The sequence below is a fragment of the Lagopus muta genome, chromosome 13 (genome assembly GCF_023343835.1).
Source record: "Lagopus muta isolate bLagMut1 chromosome 13, bLagMut1 primary, whole genome shotgun sequence".
Taxonomy (NCBI): Eukaryota; Metazoa; Chordata; class Aves; order Galliformes; family Phasianidae; genus Lagopus; species Lagopus muta.
The window spans coordinates 14,797,573-14,822,419 of record NC_064445.1 but is presented as its reverse complement, the minus strand read 5'-3'; the positions used below and the strand labels follow the sequence as shown (position 1 = coordinate 14,822,419).

Below are 24,847 nucleotides of genomic sequence, written 5' to 3'. Positions count from 1 at the left end.
TTACTGGAGTTCCTGGAGAATGTCCTCCATTTCAGTTTGTGCCTGTTGCCCTCTTGTCTTGGCACTAGCATCCACTGGAAAGAGCCTGGCTCAGTCATCCTTGCACACTACCTTCAGGTATTTATGTACAATAGAATTGTTCCATCTGCTTTTCTGGAGCATCTGCCCCATACTGTAGCAGGTGAACTGTACACATGTGTGCAACCAGTAGAAACTGCTAGCCAGCAGTATGCCTGGCATCATCCTTGGCTGCAGACTAATGAAAAATCACCTGTGCTGCAACATGATGCAGCTCTGGATATGGACCTAATCAAACCGTACCACTGCTTCTATTTCTTACCAATTTTTCACTTGTTAGAGTGCTTAAAAAAAATCATCAGACAGAATTACTTATTTGGCGCATATTTGTTTCAAATACTCTCAGGGGAATGTGCAGTCCTGCTTTCCTGAGAATACAATTCCAGCCTTTTCAGCAGTACTAACCAGATAGTGGCTTTTCTTCTTGAAAGCATGCAGATTTGTTGTTCCACAACAAATGGTTTCAGATGCAATATTTGAGCAGAGCAACTTGAGAAACTTATTTTGGGGAAGAATGAGGTGACAAAAAATATGGAATGCAAATAATTACCCCTGCCCTACTAAATGTTACTGTTGAAAGAGCATGATTTGTAAACCAATATTTTGTAGGGACAATGCTAGTTTGTACAGGAAACAGCTGAAGTTATTGATGGAATATTGAAGAGTTTGGTAAGTAGGCTGCAAATGGCATATTTCTGATTCAATAGGCTTTGCCTCTATAGAGTACTCAAAAATTCGGGCTCTAAATCAGCAGAACACTTAAATGTCTTAATTGTATAATTACACCAGTAAGTATAAGAGTAATTCCATTGATTTTGACTCAAATGTAAGCACATGCTTATTTCAAGTATTTTCCTGCACAGTGACCTTTAGTGTCCACCTGAGCTGGAGTGTATTCTTAATTCTGTGTTTGTCGTTACTCCTGACCTCAAACTGAAGCTTTGCATTCCACCAACATCTCTACACTTCATTTTGAAAACAAGGTAATAGGCATATTTTCACAGTTCTTTAAAACAAGACTTCCTTGCTGCTGTAATAGAACAGACCAGTAAGCTCAGCAGAATAGGAATTGAACAAATCCATATTGATGACACTGTATTATTAATAAATTACCTTCTGTGAACTTTCCATGAATTATTAAAGTAAATAAATCCTATTTTCAAGTATTATAGATACTAGATAATTTATAAATATGGGATCATTGAATAATAATTCAATCTTTTCCCCTGATCTCTCTGTATTTCCATTTCCAAATTGCTTTTAAAATGTCCATGCAGTATTATTGGCTATAGCTGCTTATATATGAATTGGAATTTTCCTACTTCAATGCACTGTTGTCGAGCCTGATACATACCTGATGCATTGCGGGCACCATAAAAGGCTGCAGTGACTTATCTGGAATCCCTGATTTGCAATGAAACGACTCTTTGCACCACCCTTTCTAGCAGGAGAAACATATTCCCCTCTACACCAACAAGTTTTTCCAGTCTCTTGTTCCTGGATAGGGAATGCTAACTGTACTTGAAAGAGCCTGACAAGGGAAAGGGAATGAAATGTGAATCTGTCTATCAAGTATTCAAATAACTTCTACTGGCAAGCAACCTTTCTTTACTCTAAAATTTTACTTCTGCCCTCTAACAGCTGATGGCTTCCAGCAGTTCTGCCATCAGATTTCTGGCAGAGATTCTCCAAATGCTGTGAGTAGGTGACACATGCAGTATTGTCCCAGGGTGAAGCTGGGGGTGGCACAGCACTGAGCAACATGTGGCAGCGTGCTAATGACCAGGCATTATTGCTTGAACTCTGGTAATGGCCTGAAGTTCTCCATTCCAACTTATACAGACAGCCTGCATGCATACAGAGATCCACTGGACATATTCAGTGGGGGAACTGCAGATTTTATACATTCCAGTAATGGAAACTAAGAGCCTAAGTCATGGGGATGGATCTATGCAGCTGAAAGACCTGCTGACATTGGTGTGTAGGATAACAAACCCCTCCAAGGGGGTTCTGGAAATGTCAGGGAGAGTGATCTCCTGGCATCTGGATGGACTCCAGTTGCTGCCCCTTTCCTTCTCGACCTCAGAAAGAACCAGAAACTCTGCTATCAAGATAACCAATATAATATCCTGAAGTTTGTTGCATGTTGAAAATAAAATGAAAATAAACCTTAAATGACAGAGTAGAAAATTTAGGAGCTCTCCAGCTTGTAAGTCTACAGAGAGCTTAATGGAAAACACTGTGCATTGGAATGATCTATTTTTATTCTAGCAAACAATTTCTCTCCTGCCTGCTGTGTTTCAGATACAAATCAAAATAAATCTGCAGTAATTAAATTAAGAGCTTACACATGCTGGTTTCGTTTGTTTTCATAAAGTTTTTTTCCACATTTGATACCTCTTTAGGTTTTTCAGCTGAATTTAGCACGTGTACCATGAAAGATAGTATTGCCAAAGCAATGTTAGGTTACCACAGTTCACCCTTTCCCACCCACACACTCCCTGACCTGTAGCACCTATTATTTCAAGTAGTGACCTACTTGAGTTAAAATTAAACATAATTTTTTTAAAAAGCAGTAAACCCAAAGTATTGTGAGATTACAGCAATTGTAGTTTTAAGATTTGGACGCATGTCTAATAAGGATTAGGATGAGATCAGTCTACTAAAATGGTTTTATCTAAATCTCTGGAGGCAGAACTTCATTATATCATGCCAGTGTAGAGCCATTACAGTTACTATCCAAGAGAATCTCCAAATAAATTCTCTGGGAATGGAGGGAATAGTTGAAGTAGAATTTGCTGCATTCAAAGAGAAATGATAAGAATATTAATTCTGAAGTTATATATATTTTTTCCTTAGCTGCAAACAGAATCAAGTTATCAGTAAAAGACATTAAGCTGTTCTTTACGTAAGAATGGTCTTAAGTAAAGTTAAACTTGGACAGCAGCTATTTAGAGATCATGTACTGTCAAGGAACAAAGAAAACACCATCATGCTCCACTTCACTGCCCCAACTCTAGAGTACAGTGAGGCTTAGATGTGCACAAACGCTCAGCAATTTCAGCGGAAGACCTTGAACCTACCACCTTGCTGCAGGCCTGCGCAAGACCGCACCAGTGTTAAAATGAACCTTTGAGCTCTCATGCCTAAAACAATTTGAGTTTCTCTAGTGTTATTTGTAGCTTTGCTGTTCACTGTCAGCTTAAGAGAAGGACAATTTAGGGCTGATTTCCTATTAAGCAAGGCAGCATTCAACCCCAATAGCATTCAAGTAGACTGAGAACCTACTGTTCAGTGCCTTGGGCTTCACTTGTGCTGGAAAACATTCACTAGTCGAACAGTAGAAAGAACAGGATATGAATACTTCTGTGGGAGTCTTAAGTAAGATGTGCCAGGCAGAAGACATTATATGTTCAATCATTTATTATCTTTCTGATGCCAGCAACATACATCAAAGAATGTACTCACATGATCTGTCTAATACTAGTAAGAACACATACTATGATATTTACAGATATAGTAAAAAACTATCATCTTTATCTATTCCAAAAGTCATTTTATCTGTAAAATAATGGTTTTGGGCCAAAAAAAAAAAAGAAAAATATACTGAAGATGTGAAGATGTAAGCAACTCTTCTCCTCGGTCAGTATTGATAGCTTTTGAATTACTCATTTTATCTTTCTTGTTACTGATGGACTGGTTTATCAAACACAGTGAAAGTAGTTAGAAACATCTCTACCACATACGGGCTTTTGCTAGAACAAACTCAGATAGATGATTAAGTTAATACATCAGTGATTTCTAAAATGAGACTTTAAAGATTGTAAAATAATTTGAATTGCATAAGGATATATTTTTCTTAAAGGACAGAGCTCTGGAAGATTGCAAGTAACCGTCTCCATGGTGAATTGCTAAGAAATTGCTCTGCTGGAACTCTATAGCAATATTTTTTTTCATGTACACAATTAAAGAAGTAACGACATTTCTCTGCTTGATAGTTCAAATTCTCTCTAAGAAATGTTTTAATTCTGTTTTCCATGTTTTGTTGTTGTAAGTGAAAAAAAGGAGGATATGAGACCACAGTTCAAAAGGTAAGGTATGGCATGTGATTCATAGTGCCAGACACTATATAAAATATCAATTTGCATTATGGACTGCTGCTGACTTAAAAAAGATTTTTTTTGCAAAGAAGAATATGGGATTCAGTGTACAGTTGTCTACTTTGCTACCTCAAATTCACACCAACAATATTCATATACTTTGGAATCACTATGACATACTGCTAGAGCATGTATAGCCTGTGAAGGTGGAATGAGGTTCCAGGAGAGAAATTAATGAGACACAAACATCATAATGGGACATTTTTTAAAAATGGATAATTCAGTAGTTCTTATCCCACATTAGGCCACCTTGACTAGGAGCAGTAAATATAGATTAAGACTATTTTAATAAACAAAAATCACTTTAAACTTTCAATAAACACGACAGAGTTTTAGTTAATTAAAAAAGCTGTGCTTATAATATTTGAAGCAAAAGTGAATAGCTGGTTATTCCTCTTTGTCTTTAATTCATAATTACTCCTCTAGGTTTTCTGCAGTGTAGAACAGCCACTGAACACAATCATTCTAAGAGAATATCAATACGTACACAAAGTGAATGCTCTCCTTAGGACGATGATTTTACTCTTAGGGATTTCAATGAACTTACACCTCTCCCGTTAAAACCTTTGTTTCCTATTGATTCTTCAGACATCTTTAAGATTTAGATCAAACTAATAGAAATCTCCTTACGGAGCAGCGCCCTGACCAAAGAATCAAAGCTCTCTCAAAAAATAAACTCCAGTCCCGGGAAGCTGCAGTTCATGAGTATTTTTGGGAACAAAGTTTCATTGCCCTCCAAGATGGTCCACAGAAAACATGTAAGTTTCCACTGCCGTAGTGCAGCTGTTAACCGTTTTTATCTCAGTTTGCAAGTTTCTAGGACTGAATGCTCAGGAGCTTACTGTAACACTTTATTAACGTTAGCAAATTGCTTTCACAATCTAAAATGAAAGTAGAAAGAACAGTATTGTTGCAAAGTGTTTTTCATTGATTTCCTTGTGATTTCCAACAGTCTCCTATTTCACTATAGCATTATTAATAGAGAATCTCTGATAAGAGTACCACTAGAAATGAATGTTTAAGATCCTCAAAGTGAACCATCTACTACATGGAGAAGAACCCTCATGCATTTCAAACCATGCTATATCTAAAATAGAAAGTGCAAGGTATGCTTTATCATATATAGCTTGCAAATCCAAATCCATCTTGAAAACATGAATACTTAAAGACACATTATACAAATTATCCAGGAAACCACTTTTCATCTTAAAGGTATGTAACACTACAGAGGCTTGGCAAAGGCTGGGAATTGTGTGTGGACATGCGCTGCATGTCCTTATGGGTTTCACAGCAGAAACCTTCCCTGACTGTACAAGCTAACAGGAATTAATAGAATAGTAATGTAAACATAGTTTATAAGAATGATATCTAATCACACACCTAGTATACCTAATAACAGAGATAAATCAAATTCTTTCACCCATGGTATAAGGATTGTTACTATTCAATAAGAACAATAAGCTGCCCTATAAGTAAAATGAATGTGGGTGGGTTTTTTTGTAGTTTACAGTCCAAACTGCAAATATAATAAGCCATAAAACACTGTGCCTGGCAACCATACATACAATAACACTCTTTGGTCTTAAACACAAAAGCTACAACCTGAACAGAAATGTTCCTAGCACTGCAAGATTGATCCCCTAGTTTTGATATCAAATGTCAGCATCATATAAAGAAATAGGAAACATGTTCACCGCACAGAGCAGGGAGTTTGATTTCCATTGCAGAACCCCAGGACGATTCCCTGCATTCACAAATTTACTCCTCTGTGGATTTTCCCGTCTATAAAAGGCACAGGTTCTGACTAAAACACTTCTCTAAGCCTGGCACATTAATTAGGTCTCTTTCTTTTGTAGACTGTCTTAGAGGAACTTAATAAGCAGCCTTCCCTTAGGGCATTTTAAAAAATCCTTTTTTTCAGCACAGCCATGTTTTTTCACTAGTATGCCAGGAACTTAATTTTCTTTCCAAACCATCTTTCCATTAATAAAAGTCACTGGGCTAAAAAATTTCTTGTCAGTTAGGTCAGAAGTTATTAGGGGATAGAAACACAGATATTATTATTGTAATCAGGTGAGTCTAGAAACTACAACAAAACCTTGACCATTTGCTTTATCAATAGGGGTTCCAATTAAATTGCATACACAGTCAGCATGTTTTTCATTTCAGTTGCCAATTCAGTGCACAGTCCTTGAAAAACACCATCCACACTCATCATCTCAAAGTATTTAAGATGTTAGCATACATTACTAGCAGGATTTTGAAGACATAAAAATTTTAAAGGTGGAAATGTTAGGGTTTTAAGCAACAGAATACCAGAAAATCTTTAAGTAGATTTCTAGCAGATAGGCATAGCTTTGAAATGTAATTATAAGACACTGAAGGGAAGAGCTATAGATGGATCAAGTGCACTTTTTCAAAATTAATTGTAAATTTAAAGTTTGAGGGTTTTTTTTGGAGAATGGGCTTTGTTTATAAGAAGTTCTATGTGAGCTTTTCATTACTTCCATATACAATGCTAAAATGTCATTTTTTATTTAATTGTACAAATGTCTTTATCCTCTTATCTTTTGCTGTCTTAGAGACTAATACAATTGAGATTTGTTTTGCAACTGCTCAATAAATGGACAATTCAGTCAAATTAAGAAAATCAAAAATCAGTCAGAATGATTTCCTGTGACCATCCCCACCTTTTAGCAGAAACAATGTCCTAGATGGGTGAGATAGAAGACAATAGCACTGTAAGACACAGTTCAAGTAAGATGGGATTCAGAAACCACAAGATTATTTGGCAAATCTCTAAAGATTTACACACCACATATAGAACAATCTTCATATGTAAGAGTAGTTTCTGATAGCAACTGTATAGAAAATATTTTAAGAATGTTCATAATAATACATATTATCAGTTGTATCTGGAGGTACAAATCTCCCTCAGTGACACATGTTTTAAAAATACACCTATTGAAACCAGTTTTACTCATGACTGATCTCACACTCCGGTGATGCCATGTGAGATATTTTTTCCAGCTACATAGTGATATCCCTTATGCAACTAGAAAAGCAAAATTATAAACAGTATTCTTGACTCTGTAAAAGGTGTATGTTCAACAATCCAGAAACAAATCAATAACATTGTGTACTGAAAAGCAGAGAAGCCAAAAGACTTTCTAGTCTGCTGGTTTTTGTATGAGGAGGCTGAGTAGTTATAAAGCCTAGTCTGCACCAGCTAGTATTAGTTTGAACATGATCTATGGCACAAATTTGAAAATGCAGAATGGAGAAGAGAATGGGGAAAATCTGAATGTCAGCAGTGACTAAAAAGGTAGCCACTGCAGGCTATACTTTTCAAACCCAAAAAAAGCTTATATTTTTCAAACCACATCTCCCTTACCTACTTATCCCATCAGAGTTAAACCACTGTACTACTCCCCTGTTTCACCCGTAGTTCTGCCTGCCTTACTAGATATTACTGCAATCCTAAGCGACATTGAAAAAGACACTTCCAGGTATTTCCAGAAAGGTCCATTATCAACAACAAAGGGAATCATTGCTCTAGGTGCTGGAATGTGGAAGCCTTCATACAGCACCCAATATCGCACTGTACTTATTTGGAGAACATAAATTTAGACTGGCTCCAAACTGAATTTGAAATAACTTCAGAAATGTAAATTACATTCATAAGTTCAGCATCAAGATGTCAAACAATCTTTTAAAGGTCTCCACAGTACAGTGAGGTTCATTTAGCAATTCCAGAGCTCTTGTTCCTATTTGTCATTTGTATCCTGTGGCTACATCTACAGTAAAGCACTCACACAAACCACCCAACCTGCAGTGTATGCAAGAATATAACGATAGTAACAGACCTCTTAGTATTAAGATGCGTAACATAAACACATTTAGTTCTCAATGAAATTTTTTAATGTCATTGATCCTGGATTTTTTTTTTTAAAGCTACTTTCTGTTCCTTTGACAGATGTGCTATGCTGCATTTCATTACTTTCTCTCCTTACCTCGTTCTTCTTTTGTTTTAGGTAAGTGATGAGGCTTTCGGAAAAGATTAAGCACTGGCAGGCAAAGCAATGGCCCAAACACTGTTTTAATTGGAACTTCAAATCCTGTGGAAAAAAATAAGAAATTAAACCATTAATAATTCAACTTTACTAGCAGAGAGAGTTCATGTATTCTGTTGTAGGCAGCTTTTAACATATTTCTTCATATTTGATTTCAACATGTATAAATTTATTAGTCAAATCACATTAGAAATGAAATAATTACCACAAGATTTCAGTGAGGTATGCACAGTTACTTAGAAGTGTTACTGTGACTACTTCAGATCTAGAGACATAGTCCACTGATTTCTAGTACAATTTACTTAAGCTCTGAATTCAAAAGTCTTTGTTCTGTAAAAATCTTGCCCTTTTTGTATAACATTCTTAGTACTATTTTCTTATGCTGCTGTAGCACACTCTTTGCCCCATGAATGCTTGACAGAGTACAACCATTATAGAGCAATATGACTCAAATGCAACCAAGACATAATGCTAAACAATTCAAGCTTCAAGACAAAAGGTAGTGAAAGATATTTCATTCCTCTTGAAACTGGCCAAGTCTCTAAACATAAATAACTCCATAAAAGTAAATCATAAAAGCAATATTTTTAGCGAGTCAGAGGTTATGTATTGTAGTACTGGGCAAGCAGTAACCAAATAACAAAACAAAACAACTCATTGTATGAATAACTCGGTTATTTCTGCAAACCAGACATTCTTGCATTTATAATTTCTCCTTAGGGATACACGACAAAAAATCCCAGATGCATCATAGAACACCTTTAAACATTTTCTGAGAATTTCACTTTCTGTTTTAAAAGACCTTGGGCCACATTCTTACAGATAGTAACTGGCACTGATCCAATTCCTTCAGTGGACCAGCAGTAATTTGTACATGTAGCTAATCTAGCCACAAGAGCTGACATTTTCTAGAATCTCAAAGGCACATCAGGAGAGGAGGTTGTTTCATTTCTTTCTTTGGCCTTTATGGACAGTAAGTGTATGTAAACTTAACTTGGGATTAAAAGCAACTTTATGTACCGTGACCTTAGTCACACTAGGCCACTGGAATTAAAAAGACATTTTTTAATAGGCAACTGGTAATCATTACGTGTGTTTAATTGCACATAGTGCTGCTACTCAGTGCGGTAAATATATCTAAAGCCTATGCAGAAAGTGGTGTATGGTGCTGCCGTGTGGTCATATAATTCCAAGAACTCCTTTCATAATGATAGTTTGGATGAATAGTGCATCTATTTGTTATTATTTGTTAATTGAGGCCTGCAGACAGCCAGAAGGGTTTTAAAGTCTAAATTGATGCTTACATCTGGAACAAGTGGGATTTTTTTATTTTTCACTAAACTTTTTCTAGAGAATGAATTTGCTGAAACATTTCTATAGACAATCCACTGAGAGCATTTCTTCAGACAAAGAAGGAGTATCTGGTCAAAACAAAGGTAAGAGAAATGGAAAGCCAAGCTCCAAATTTCTAGTAGACCAGTTTTTGAGAAACCTTATAAATAACATTCTTCTTTCTCAATTCTACCCAGGACTCAAATCCACATCAGTGCACACTAAAGCAAACTTTAGTCCACAGTCAGATTACCTAGAGTACAGCAGTCTAGCATCTCACAGAATTGACTGGCCAAAAACAACACAATGCAGATGTGACAGCCTGCTCAGTGAGCTGCTTGGGATCAAAAGTAGCTGCAGTTTCATTGCATAGCATAGAGATTAGGTTCCATGCTCACAGAACCTGCAAGGACAAGACTAGATATCTCCGTGTTATCTGCCCCATTACGTCCTCTCAGAAATGAAGCAGATGCAGACAATAATACAGATACACCAAAGATGCTGTGTAGAAGCCAATGTAAACCAAGCACAACTGATGACACATGGTTAAGCAAATCTGAGCACAGTCATTCATATTAGTCTCTGCATTACACTCTACAGTATTTCTGGTCATTCCTTGGTTATCAAGGTCTTTTCAACTGCCGAGGTAGGTCAACCTTTCCTCACCCTGCTAAATAACAATGGGAGAGATAGATGTTATTGCTTTATTAGGTGCAAAGTCAGGTGATATTTGTACTAGATGAAAACTGTCATGAGCACTGGGAATGAATTTTAACCTGAACAGAGATGGAACCAAAACAGAGGTAATCTAGACCATCACGTTTACAGTAAAAGTTCCACTACTCTTCACGTAACGACACACTTGTAGATTTCTAATGTTCCATATGTAGCAAGCAATTGATGTTCCACACCAGAAATTTAGCCTTAAACATTTTTAGAGGTTTATAAGACTTCTTATTCTCCTTAAGCTCAGAAACAAGAGCTTGACGGGGAAAGGGAGATATTTCCTCCTGAAAACAATTTTCAGTCCAAACATCACTTCTTCACTTCTCCATTAAGAAATAATTTTAAATACAAGTATGGACTCTTCTATGTACATTTCACAAACGTCTTACAAACTGCAAGCTTTCTGAGCAGCTTTGCTCCTCTTAGTAAAAAGAAACATTAAAGTCAGCCATTCAATACCTAGCCATTCAGAGGCATTATTAACATTTCACAGGAGGCAATTTCAGAGCCTGGTTTTCTAAATGAGATCCACGGACAAAGTCTCTGCCTAATTTTTAAAATGTATTTATTTGCCTATGGAGCTATAAAAATAATAAATACTAAAACAACAACCATCGCAATAGCTTTCATTATTGTTTTGTAGCCAAGCCCGCCAGAACCAAAAAAGGACAATATCTTTGCTAGAGCAGTAAAGGAAGGACAGAGTGGCAGTTAGACTGCCTCTGGAAATGTGTGAGCCCCTGGGGCATTCAGGTTGTGCTGTATGAGAACAAAGAATGCTCTAGGTGTGATCTATGAGAACAACAATGGAACAACAACAAAATAACAAAACTTTTGAATAGTTTAACTGCAAATATATTAATTGATGCTTCGGGCAGAGAAAATTCAATAAAATGGTGAAGTACAAAGTAAAAAACCTCCCATTAGCCTTCAAATTAATTCACAGAATTATCATAAAGATAACTTTAAGAGAGAGAAATGAACTCCATCTGACTAACAAACTCAATATTTATTTAGTGAATAAAAACATTTTGCTTGATTTACTACCAGCATGTCCAACAGCTCTAGCAGTTGTACATGCCAATTTGCTCTTATTTTACAACTAAGTTTTTAGTATCAAAAGAGGGCCACACTTTACTAAATTCTTACATAATATAATACTAAATTTCTTCTAAGTCTACCTTTCCATAGTGAACATACGCTTTGATTGTAACTAGAGAAGAAACATTGGCATCTCCTCCACAGCATGTGTTTGTATAAGAATATACACAAAAGAAGAAGAGAGAGAACCTGACATGTCCTTGGGGTATGATTAAAAGCCCATAAAAGAAAACATTTCAAAAAAGACAGCTCTAACTTTAACCACTGCTGGGTACAAGAGATCTTTCACCTAAGTCATGCCAGTTATTCATAAGTGCAACTGAAATCATACTGAAGACAAATGATGATTAAGATACAAACTCCAGAAAAAATAAAAGACAGAATTTAGAACATATTTTATTTAGTAGAGAAGAAATCTTCTCTAGGCTGGTTTCTGTCTGATACCACATTTGGGCCATCTTAACACAGTTGTGTAGTAGAAGTCCGAGTTTATTCAAAGCTATTGAGATTTGTAACATACAAATTTAACAATAAAAATTTTAAACTAATGCTGTCCTTTAAGTGGTTGTATTTTATTAAATATATTGTTTCGTAAGCTTCAGAGCTTGTTCCACTTTTGTGAAGGCTGAGAAAGCCTTCAAGATCATCCAGTCCAACCATCAACCCACCCCCATGCACCCATGCACTAACCATGTCTGGCAATGCCACACTGAATCTTTTCCTGAACGCCTCAGACAATGGTGACTCTACCATGGCTCTGGGCATTCCATTCCAATGCCTCACTACTCTTTCTGAAAAGAATTTTTTCCTAATACCTAATCTGAACCTCCTCTGGCTCAATTTGAGGCCATTATCTCTTGTCTTATCAGAAGTCACCCACCAGAAGAGACTGAACCCCAGTTAACCACAGCCTCCTTTCAGATCACTGTAGAGAGCAATGAGGTCTCTAAGCCACCTCTTCTCCAGACTAAACAGTCCCAGCTCCCTCAGCCGCTCCCTATCAATCTTGTGCTCCAGACCACTCACAGTTCCACTGCCCTTCCCTGGACACGCTCCAGGGACTTGATGTCTTTCTTGTAGTGAGGGGCCCAAAACTGAACACAATACTCAAGGTGCAGCCTCACCAGGGCAGAGAACAGGGGGACAATCACTTCACTGCTCCTGCTGACTGCACTTTTTCTGATACAAGAAATGCCATCGGCCTTCTTGGTTACCTGGGTCCACTGCTGTCTTATGTTCAGCTACTGTCAGCTAACACTCCACATTACTTTAGCAGGGTTCAAGGTTTTCCCAGGATGTGCAAGCTTGAAGACTCAATGGGTAGTATTGCACCAGCTTTTAGAAGCAGATCATCAGGTGGCAACTATAAACCCAAATAATCCAAACTCTTGGGAAAAATTCTGCCCCTTAGAACTCATCCTTGCTCTGACTGAAGTCATTGAGGGCAGGATGGAGATTCTTTCCCTTTGAGGGGAATGGTGTCACACTCAGATTTTTTAAGAACTTCCTGCAATTGCATCTGGTATTATCTGTACCGAGATATAATGAATGGATGATTCCTACTGTGCCTCAATACAAAACATGCAATAAGGTTTAAATAGAATCACAGGTCCCAGGTGCTTTACTTTGAATTGTGTCAACAGTTTATGGGCTGGTTCATCCCAGCTCTGTGACTAGCGGGGTGGAGGGATCCAAGATCGGCACCTTCGGAAAAGGGGATAAGAGAAAAAGGGTAGAGAGATGGGCTCCAAAACGACCTGCAGCAACGACCTGAGAAGCAACAAACTAATTTACTAAATATGGTATCGGAATGCAAGATAACACACTATAATACAATGTAGTTAGAATTGAAACTAATAAATCAAATATAATGAGAGAGTATCTGAAAGCTGCAGGCCTTACACTAATGCTGAGGCGATTTATGTGGTCAGGATGAGCAGCAGGGAGGAGAGCCAAAAAAAAGGGAAGGTCTCATCACATTGCCAGGTGTTATATCTGCTCTCTGAACACAGAGTCCTCTGGGATATGTAGTTCTTCTCTTCTGGAGAAGGGCCCGGAACTGGAGCATTAACTCTTCAACTCCCAGTGCACTACATGATATTATGATGTGGAATACTGATAACCAAAAATCATAAAGTCATGAGAAATTGCTATGTCCTTGTACAACAAATTCTACAGCAGGATACTGGATGTTATTTACTCTCAGTTTTACTTACTGCTTCTACAAACCAGTGCCTAGCTTCCGTTTAGTACCTACTAGGTGAGACTGTGTGTGTCACTGTACATGCATGTATTTTGTTTTGTAATGTTGAATTCATAGAATTATAGAATCATAGAATGGCCTGGGTCAAAAAGGACCTCAAAGACCATCTAGTTTCAACCCCCCTGCCTCGGGCAGGGTAAATGCCTTCACAGACGGGGTATCCACATACAGAAGAAAACAGAAGATTCACTTGATGCTTCCCCTTGGAGGTTTATCTTTTGAAATTAGCTATAATATTGCTTTTATATTAATATCAAGCCCATTAGTAACAGACTACAGCAATTAGTAGATAGTCTCTGTCTTTATCAAGCATCGATGCCAGCAGAGAATGTACAGTGTTCAAATTGCTTTCTCTGATGTGCAGGGTGTCACAGTTTTGACAAGCCTAAAATATGCAGTTTCCTGACAGCAGTGAAAACTCCAAATACTGGTGTTTTCCAGTTGAGGAAAGATGTTTACAGACAACAAATCTAATGCCAATAAAGCAGTCAAACCTCTGAAGGCATTTTTCTTATCCATGAACTCCTGCTTTGCTACACTATTATTCTCAGGCATCCCCTCCCTTTAAACAACTTCCTTAATTAGTGCTGAAATCTTCTAGCTGCTATTTTAGTCCATAATAGATTTGTGGACTTGGTTTAAGGCCTACATTGTCTTTCCTCTTTATGTCACCATGTTAGGATTTTCTATTGGCTTTCCAGCCTAGATGGAAAACCAACTTCTGAAGCCCTTGGAACAGACTCTTAAGATCAGGATGCCCATTTCTGAACAAACATAATATTTGGTTTTTGAACAATAATCCCATTTTTATTAACAAACTAAAAGCTGAGTGAAAGCCTGCTTTCTGTCCTAATTAGACTCAAAGAGGGCTGCTCTTTTTTTCCTCTATCTGTGCCCTCCTCCCTGCAAAGTGTTTACATACTTCTACCATATAAATATTTTTCAATCTCATTACTGTCAATAAAAAACTGTTATCGACAGTAACAATATAATTCAAATTTTGCTTAGGTTGTTTCTTAAAAATATATATATCCATCAGATAAATAGATTTTATTACTTACTTGACTCACTCAGTGTTATTGGCTGTTCTGGCAATCTAAACACATAGTTGTGCTGGTCCCTACCAAAAGGGTCCCAGCATTATCATGTAATTACTTAGTTAAGCTTCTAATTCATTTGTTGTTAGTTTTGTTCCTTTGAATGGTTCCTCATTAAGTTATTGCAGGGAGCTGTGTTTACACAGCAAAACAGAAAAATACAAGCTCTTTATTGCATTCTTTTTATACTCCTTTTTATCTAGCCAATTAGCATATTAATTAATTAGATTATTAGCACTCATGATTCTACAACTGACTATGGGTACTACATTCTACTGATTTAGTATAATGCCAGATGTACTTACATCATAGTAATATCTTCACTAAACTTTGTTCAGCCGTGCCAGATATTTCAGAACTAAAACTTTGAGTGCTTTAACATATCTTATTAAGGGTAAGTATCCAAATGAGGGGTTTTTTTTTGTTGTTTTTTTTTTTGTTTGTTTGTTTTTGGGTGTTTTTTTTTTGTCAAAACTTTCCAATCCTAACAAACACACATGGCTCATTAACTAATGAGTTAGTTAGGAGAAATGAAATTCCACAAATTAAAAGCTTAGTTCTTTCCCAATTTTCCTAGATTCCATTTTTTATTTTTATCAGATCTCTTATTTTGCTTTTTAGACTGTACTGATTTTCCTGACAACATCTACAATTCCAATGGAAGAAAGAAAAAATTGAAAGCAGTGGCTTTGAATGACAATTGCAAACCAAAAGTGTTTTCTGCTCCAATGCATGCTTCTGCTGAACGGACATTCCAGGCATTGCCAAAACCTTACCAAGAACACCTCCCACCAACGCAGAAATTGGTTTGGTCCCTCCCACTTCACTTATTAACATTATATCTGCCACAGCTAGAATTACACCAAGAACTCTACCCAAACTCAAACTTTTACCCTTCCTAAAGACACCGCCTTCATAGAATGAAAGCAAAGTTGTGCTTTTCACATAATGCAAAAGCCATGCAATTGACTCCACCATGGATGAAAATGGTGAAAGTACGTCAAATGCTATTCTGTGCTTCATGTAGCTATATGCCCATCAACATCCACACTCGGCATGTGAAAGGAAGAGAGAAGCAAACACAAAAACTACATTCCCTCTCCTGGCATTAAGACCTCAAGGAATTTTTTCCATCCAGGTCGCTTGAGAGCAACTCCAAGACTGTCTGATTGGTAAATAAACAAATAAATAAATAAGGTCCTCAAACAACAGCTGCACAATATTTCTGGTCTGTTAATCATGCCAAGCTGGCCTCATCCCTCAGAGATTTTTGGAAATTAATTTGTCGTATGTGGCCACGTAGTTGCTGCATCAAGGTAGCCTTGCTGATCTAAAGATAGTACAGCTGTTAGAAGGCATGAAGAATCTGTAATCTTGGTCAGTCTCTTCAGGAGCTGTACAAACAGAAGGAAAGAACAGCTACATCCCTCATACACAGACTATGCCTCCCCAGCTTGGCTCAGCTGGGAATGGACACTCTAGCTGGGGCTTTTTTTGAATATTAAGCAGCTCGGTAATAAACTCATAATTGAAAAGAAATTCTCATTCACAGTGAAATAAAAGAAATTTTGCTTTGCATTAGCGCATCACAGATTGGTCTAAAATAATTCTGACAGCCAATAAATATCTGATGACAGCTTCAAAATAAATGCTCCGATTCGCTGAGTAAAATTCATCTACTGGAGCAGTAAGGTTACATTTTCTGTAGCTGAGCATTTTACAATACAAAGAATTTTCATTTAAATGTAACATTTGGGAATGCCCTCATAAAACTCTGGTTACCGGGATCTATCTTTTCACAAGAAATCAAAGGAGCACAAACATTTATAGCATGGCTCGAGAGCCTGAATGCAAAATGCCAATCTGAATAGTTATAAACTGACTTCAACAAGGATGTAACAAGACTGAGGACTGCACGGCTGACTGCACTGTAGGGACAGAGCTCCTGTACTGCAATTGTTCATGATAGTTTCCAAAACATAAAAAGACCTGCTCCTGTATGATTTGATAAACGTCAGCCTTGTCTGCACTGCTCCCTCTCCTTCCTGTCCTATAACTCCTCAGTCCTCTGGATTCAGGCAGTAATCCAAAGCAATTTTAAAAATGAAAAGATAAATTACAGGCTGCCCGTTTATCATATTTCTATCTTTGCAAAAGCCTATTGATATTAACAGGTGTTTATGAAGTCACATACACAACAAGACAGTATTTCAAGCTGGCTGTGGCCTTGAGGGAATGTACATAATGTATATTATACTTTTTGAGAAACCTGGCAGACCTGGGCATTTTATATTCAGCTTCATATAGACATTGATGTATTGGCTGATTTACAGTGTGTATGCTTTGCATTTGTTTGAAATATCTGACAAGTAGATATTTTTGAATTAGTGATCTAAAGATTTTTTTGATGATATAATTATGAGCTTGAGGCTGAATTTTTAGAAGTGAATTTGGTGGTAGATTTGCAATTCAAAGGAGTTACTTAAATTAACAAAAATGCCCTAAAAGAACAGCTGTCTACCTGACTGATCCAAGAAAATGAACACTGAAAATAAACAGCTGCCCTGTAGAAGACTATGTGATAAAAACTAATCACCCTTTGCATAATGTATTTATTTTCCCCTGTGCTTATTACAGACATGGTGAACCTTCAAAGCTATAAATATTTAAAGGTAACAGACATCCCAGGCATGTGGGTTCAAATGAGAGCAGCCTAACTACAGCAAATCCAGATCTCTTAAAGAAATCACTGGTTCTGATAGTTATATAACACTCTAAAGCATTTTGGTTATAACAATTAATCCCCATTAAAAGGACCTTTCTGCTTAAATCTGGATGCTCTCCAAACAAAAACACAGGCAAAGGCTACAGCTCTCTAGTGTCATCACAACAGTGCAATAGAAACTGCAGATATCAGGAGTACATATTTAAAGTCACTAGAATAAATGCCCCCAGGTACTGTACTTTATCAAAGATCCACCAGAATCAGATCACTAAAAATGACCAAAAAATGACACTATCCACTAGTTAAGATGTCTTAACTGTATACTTTTTTTCCACTTTCAAGAAGCTAGATGGATGCACTGACACAAGCAAAGATGCTTTCCGGTATTTTTGGGGTGCAAGCCAGGGATTAGCTTTAGGTGAAGGTTATTTCATAGCAGTGAGGACTCAGCATTTGCAACCCAGATAAAGACAGTTCATGGATTTCCAGCTGGAAGAAACTGCTGTAGAACAAATGAAAGTGTTTGGACATGGATCAAATTCCCTCTTTTTCCATGCAATGAAGGAAGGTGGGATATCCTATCCTTCAGATCTCTCTCTCTACTCCAACAATTTTCAGTGGCTTCCACCATTAAGATACTCCTTCCTCATTCCCTTAGCATCAGATCTGACTGGGACAGTCCAAAATCAATGCCAACAATCTCTCCTATGGCAAATAGCACCAGAGAGAATATCAAAGCAAAGCCAATGCAACCATCTGTCACCCGTGCTTTATTATGGGCACAAAACAGCTTGGTCTGATTTACCAGGAAATGTGTGTTGTCCTGAAAGCCTATTTTGAAAAGCATGATTTGGGGTGCTGCCACTGGCATGGAAGCAACCAGAAAAGCTGTGAGAGCTATGGATGTGGTCTCTGAAATGAAGCACCATGGATGCACACTTCATAGCTTCATTCATCCCAATAGACCCTGCTGTACACAGGACTTACTGCTAAAAGCCTCCTGATTCCAGACAGACCTCCCACATCCTGCCAACCCTGCTGCCATGCTGCACAATCTCCAGAACAAGTGTTTTTTGTACTCAGCATTAGAACAAGCTCCTCTCTCCAGGGGTTCAGTCTCAGCAGCAAAGATGAGGGAATCAGGCTGACACCCAGACGTACCTTCCTATGCGCCATACACAGCCACCCCACAGTCAGCTGAACAATTATTTCATTTATCAGACTTTGCATTTTACTTGTATTCATGCATGGTCTTTATCAGAATAAATAGCCGCAAGATTCACTAGATAGAAACACTGTGATAAGTAAATATATAATATTTACTGCATTCAACCTACTAAAAAGTTTATGCTAATTTATAAAGGCAAAGATCTGCCTATTATCCAGTCAGTTCCCTGCCTCCTTCAAATCCATTACAAAATCCATCACTAAAAATCAGATGCAGTTGTTTCTTGCCCAGGTACACAGCAGGAGGAAGATGCAAGGAGCAGCCTTCCTGTCACACTGTCATGAGAGGTATACATTAAGACCAACTCCTATAAAAACAGATGAATGTAAGTAGAGATGTTCCAGTCAGACAGCAGAGGTGCCAGCCTGGACAGGAGAGAACAAAATTGACTTACGACAGCTTTGCCCTTAGGGCTTTAGCAGAGGTCTGTCTTTTTGAGGCTCATATTCTTCTCACTTTACCTGTTCAAAAGGGCACTCTATGTAGAAGCTCCAGTTCCCACCAAAGTCAACTGGAGGCTTTTCTCCGATTTTAATGAGGCTGTGGGGGTTGGCCCTCAATAAGGCCAACTTTTTTTTTTTTTAATTCCAGAATTGCCTTGCACAGGCTGCCTGGAAGGACGTAAAGAAGATTATCAACAATATTCTGAACTAGCTTAACCTAAGAAAAAGTATTTGTTCTAAAAGGTCTCCATGCACTCACATGCACTACACGCTATGAATATTCAGCATAATCCCTCACCTCCCTTCCCCCCATAGCCATTCTTTGCAACACTATTTTTATTAAAAACCATTTTCATGTGACATATAGAAAAGATAAGACTTCTTATACTAAATAGGATTCACTGGAAATACTTTCTAATGAAATTTTTATTCTGTGTAAGCTATTCTGCCTGCATTTCTTTTGGCTCATTTTACATTTGCTGCTACAATACATTTGACTGCAGAGCAAGTTAAAAGAAAAACCAGTGTGATCATCCATAAGCCTGTATATAGGAATATGCTATTACAGTCAGAAGATGACCCAGGCACTTCTCAACAGTGAAATATTTACCTTGCATATCCTCACTATGCTATCAAAATTGTTACATGTCCTTTAAAATTAGTAACAAAAATAAATCTTAAAGGACAGTTAATAAACAAGCGCAAGAGAAAGGAATTTTAAATAGCTCCTGTTAATTGTGTTTATCTCAGTGTGAAGTCATGTCAAAAAGCCTGCAGCAAATGTATTTTGTTGAAAGTACCACTTGCGCAGCAGGCGCTGAGCATTAGAAAGCAAGCTTGTCATTAGTGGCCTACAACTGAAAGGCTACTAAGACTCAAGTAAATTATTAACGTGCTAACTTAATGTGAGATCAAGAATTAAACTCCTTTTGCAGTACAAGATTTTAACACTACTTTTTCATGATGTTATTTTGGTTGCAATGTCCCAGTTCATATAATCCTTGAGAGAATGGCAGAAGGCAGCCCTGTGCCAGCCCCTGGCTTGCACTCTTCTCTGCGTGAAGTCTCCCTTTCCCTTCCATCAGCCTTCTGGGGATCTCATATGTAACGTGTGCGTTCACGCAAATGGAATTAAGAATTTTGCTTGTTTTCTCAGATTATTTATATGGTCAATGAAGCACAAAAGATGACTATTTTCTTTTATTTTTTAAATTTAAAACCCTAGTGGCATTTGGGAACCCTACTATTTCTACAGATGTTGTTTCATCTAAGCCAGTTCTGCTGTTGTCTCTAAGTTCCTAACCCAGTTCATGCCCAACTAAGGACTGAGTCAGTTGTCTTAGAAAATGAAATGTACTCTTTCAGGACTAATTTTCCATTCAATCAGCCACACTACCAGAACAGAAAAAAAACAAGAAGCAGGTGGTTTTTTTAGGCAGAAACATGCCAGTGAATTAGTTTCTTTTAGCATAAAGCCCAAACCTCAAATGTACTGATTTACAGAGAAGGGATGATATCTGGAAGATACCTGCGACTACTAATAATTTCTTGACCATAACCTCAGTGTAGGAAATGAGCTACCTATTGTGTTGTCTATTTAAAGTTTTGCTTGCTTTTGTAACTCATTTGCAGCTCTCCACCATGAGCAGGCAACGTGCAGACAATGGTAACATTTTTTCCTGTTGCTCTTTGAATCTGACAGAAAAAAAGAAAGATGAGAAATATGAGAGATCCCTTAGCAACAGAGCTATGATCAGAAATTGTGTTACTTTGAAACGTGAACAGACTCTCACCCCAGCACGCTATAGAGTCTCAACCACCAGCTGCATGGGTCAGTGCTCACATTAATCTACCAAGCCCAGAAAAGAACTTCTGGGGGTTAGAAGCTGATTTTGCTTTATGGTTTTTTTGTTGTTTTTTTTTTTTTTTAACTGACAGATGTTTATGCTCATTCTACAGATGACTTTTAGTCAAAGAAACCATCCTGGAAAAGACAATGAAAGCCCAGAACCGCAATTTCATCCAATTTTTATAGCTGAAAATAAGGTACAAAAGGTTATGTACTCCAATATCATCGTGGGTTGCAAAGCAAAAAGCTGTACGAAAAATATTTTATTCAGAAGAATCCACAGCATTTGCTATTAGTTTGAGTCCTTTTTGTAAAGGTATTTTGTTCTAACTTCAGAGAGGATCAAGAGATGAAAAAATATGAAGAAACTCATCTCCATGAGAGAAACCTGGAGTGGGAAATGCCTTGGCGCCAAGTGAGAATAGCTAACTTACTTTAAAATTACTTGGGAAACAAAGAGGGAAAGACTAGTGACACATGCCTTCACTGCTGTCTGAGAACCTGGTGTTCAGGTGCCACAACAGCCCAACACGACTTTTTCTCAGTGGTCTCTGAGACCAAATGTGACATCAGCGAGCAGCTCTGGTGCTGTGTAACCCTGAGCCAAGCTCCAGGCCACTCACTGCACATAGGTGTCCTGGAGAGCTCATCAATGAGTTATTTCCCAAACTTCAGGGTTTTACAGACTGGAACCATACTTAGGATGTTTACATGTCAATAGAAGGCTCCCTAACACACCAGGCATTCGAGATTTGATGAAATACAGCGGAATCCTAGATGCAAGCCAAAATTATAAACTTGAGGTTGTTTAAAAAAAAAAAAAAGCACGAAAATAATCCTCCACAGAGTGTTTCAAGGCAGTCTGGAACCTAGGGTGTTCAGCTGAGGACCACAAAAGTGCATCACAAGCCTGGTCAAAGTTCCCTAGCAGTACTCTCTCTGCTGCCCTCTAAATAAAACCTAAGGTCTTTCATTTTACTTATAAAAAAAAAAATCTTAATGTTCATGTTCCTGCCTATTTCAAGGATCATATTCTCCATTAAAAAAAAAAAATACTATTACAGAACATATTCAAGGCAGAAAGTCCTTTCTGTTTAAGAGATTATTGTCAAGATATTATCTATCATACAACTCCAGATGACAGTGTGCTCCTCCCTACTCCAGTGGAAAAAAAATATTAAAATTGCAAATTTCAGGGAATATAGGAAGACATTGCTGTCCTTAGAAAAACAGGGGTGGGGGTCAGTTACAACCAGCTTTAAGGATGGACTGGAGGTAAAAGAGCCAATTGAAAGAGAGGGATTGAACTGCAAGAAAGACTGCAATCTGATGTTTTAATCCAAAATGGAATACACTTCTTAACCATCTCATCCAGCCAGCAGATAACTTTGTTTCAGTTGCTTAGGTAGAACTTCCATATTTTTAATAATTGAACAATTTTTTTTTTCCCCCAAATAAATTCATTACGTTTGGGAAGGTGGGGATATTTTTATGTTTATAAACAGTTATGGTTAATTAAAGAGAGAGAAGCAGAAGGCTGCACAAAATTATGTGGCAGAACTGGGGAGTAAAGGAGACAGGAAAGTTTCCTTAGCTTGGTGCTTTCTCAGAGCTTAACTCATAACACTAGTTACCATTAGACTGCTTCCCCCTTCTGCTTTCAGGCTCTTAACTCTTTGTAGTTGATTGAACTCCCTTATTTCAGTTACTTAGTTATTCTATCTTCATTTTATTATTAAAAAACAAACAAAAACCAAAATACCCAATGTATCAAAATAGGTTAATCATACCTGTCACTCTGCAAACCTCCCCTCCTCCCCCAGGTTTTATACATCATTGCTTTCAACTACATTAAAAACTCTTTAAGTACTTCAGCCTTTGAGCCCCCTTGAGAAGCTTTATCAATCATTGAATTTTATAGGGAGGATCCCAAATGTTGATGTAAGTGTGAAGGTTGACAGATTAAGGTAAGAATAAATAAACTAGTACACTACTGCAGCAAGGATGCAGCCAACGTTGTGTGAAATGAGGTGGTCTCTGTTCTGAACTGCCTTGGGAGGCCGGGGAATGTGCAGCCATTCTTTCTGAGCACAGTCAAGGCCCACTTAACATCAACATTTAGAAATACATAAATAAATCCCAATAAGACCAAGACTTTGCTGAAGAGACAGCTTAATCACTCTTTTATTGTAAGTTTAGGGTCTGTGCTTTTATCCTTAGAATGATTTGCAGAAGTACTTGGGTGAAAACACAACAATATTTTCATCAATGTTATCTCAAAAAAGGACATCGTACTAAGATCCTTCTGTTCACATGTGAGTTGTTTGAAGGTTAAATTTGACAAAAAGTGCAAATACCAAGCACCCAGTGTCTACAAGAAGCTCATCTGCGTGCCCCCATTAGGATAACCAAGGCCCCCTAGCTCCCAGCAGCACAAGCAGAGCTGCAGCTCTCTGGGAGCTGACACACATCCACATCTCATGGACAGCACACGAGCAACAGATGAAATTTCACAATGGAAATTCAGCACTTAGAATTTATTCTCACTTCATGAAGTCCAATTTGCTTTCTTATTGTGCTCAATCAACAGTGCACATTACAATGCTTTATGCCATGTTGCAGTGTCAGATGGACTCGTGCTTGTGTGGGGATCAGTTGCAATGGGATAAAGTCTCTCCTTCATTAACGGTTGAGCACAAAGAAGATCACTACAGGTATTAGCTCTTTAAATATGGGCATTCTTTTGCTCTAATCAGCTTCCTCTTTCCCATTTTATTCATGATTAATATGGAGGTAGGGACTTTGTGTGTCACATCTGTCAAACAGTGAGGTTCTGACCTACTTTGCTGTTATAATAAGGACAATATTCCATCTACAGAGCACTGCAATAAAAATCTCCTTTTACCACAGTCTTTTGGAGGTAAAAGCGACAGTCTTAAATTCCTATATATATATATATATATATATATATATATATATATATATATATATATATATATATATAAGAGATGGATATTTAAAAAACCCTTAACTTTTCAGAAAATATCCCAAAGAGATGTTACGAGAGCAGGAGTAAATCATTATCCATCACAACTTTCCCAAACATTCATTTGCCTAAAACAGGTAGGAAACCTAGAACTAGGCAGATGCCTTGACACTTTTCTCAAGAGATTCATAACCTTATGGTTCCCAAAACTTTAATGTTCAATAACATTTCATTAGTATACTCCAGCGTATTTATTATTACGCATTATTAATACAGATATGTGCCTAGGAGATGTACAGTTTGTAATTATTTTTCCTTTCAAAACATAATAGCTTCACACTGGGCTTGTTGCAGCTACAATATTTCATCTCTGAATGCTCCTTCAAACATTCTGGGACTGTGACAGAAATTTGTATTTGAACAGAAAAGCTGTCATGGAGGTGCTATAGGGCTATCCATCACATTTTTAATCCTGACCATACTTAGACATTAGTGAAGCTATCTGTCCAGGACACTAAACAAAGACTGAAATTATGCCTTCTGTTCTTACACATCAAAGCTAAAAAGTTAGACTGAATTCAATAGGTCCGTATTACACTCTATTAATTTCCTATTAGTTCTCAACTACGCAAAATCCAGCCATGGTGTCACTGTGGTTTAGACATGCAACCTTGATTTCAGCATCAAAAAATGGAGCCTGTCACTTTTCATAATTTTACAGGAGATTCTACAAATGTAAATCCTTTTTCATCCTGTCATCCTTTTATGTCTTTAATGAGTTTGCTC

At 37.5% G+C, this 24,847-nt stretch overlaps 1 protein-coding gene across 2 annotated transcripts in view; it reads right to left on the bottom strand.

The window, feature by feature from the left end:
- Positions 1-24,847, bottom strand: part of TENM1 (teneurin transmembrane protein 1) — a 537,663-nt gene that overhangs the window by 474,651 nt on the left and 38,165 nt on the right. For both annotated transcript variants that reach the window (XM_048959375.1, XM_048959377.1), the window contains one exon: positions 8,252-8,356. The gene's annotated coding sequence lies outside the window, so the exon portion shown is untranslated. Of the gene's footprint in view, positions 1-8,251; positions 8,357-24,847 lie in introns of those variants that run through there.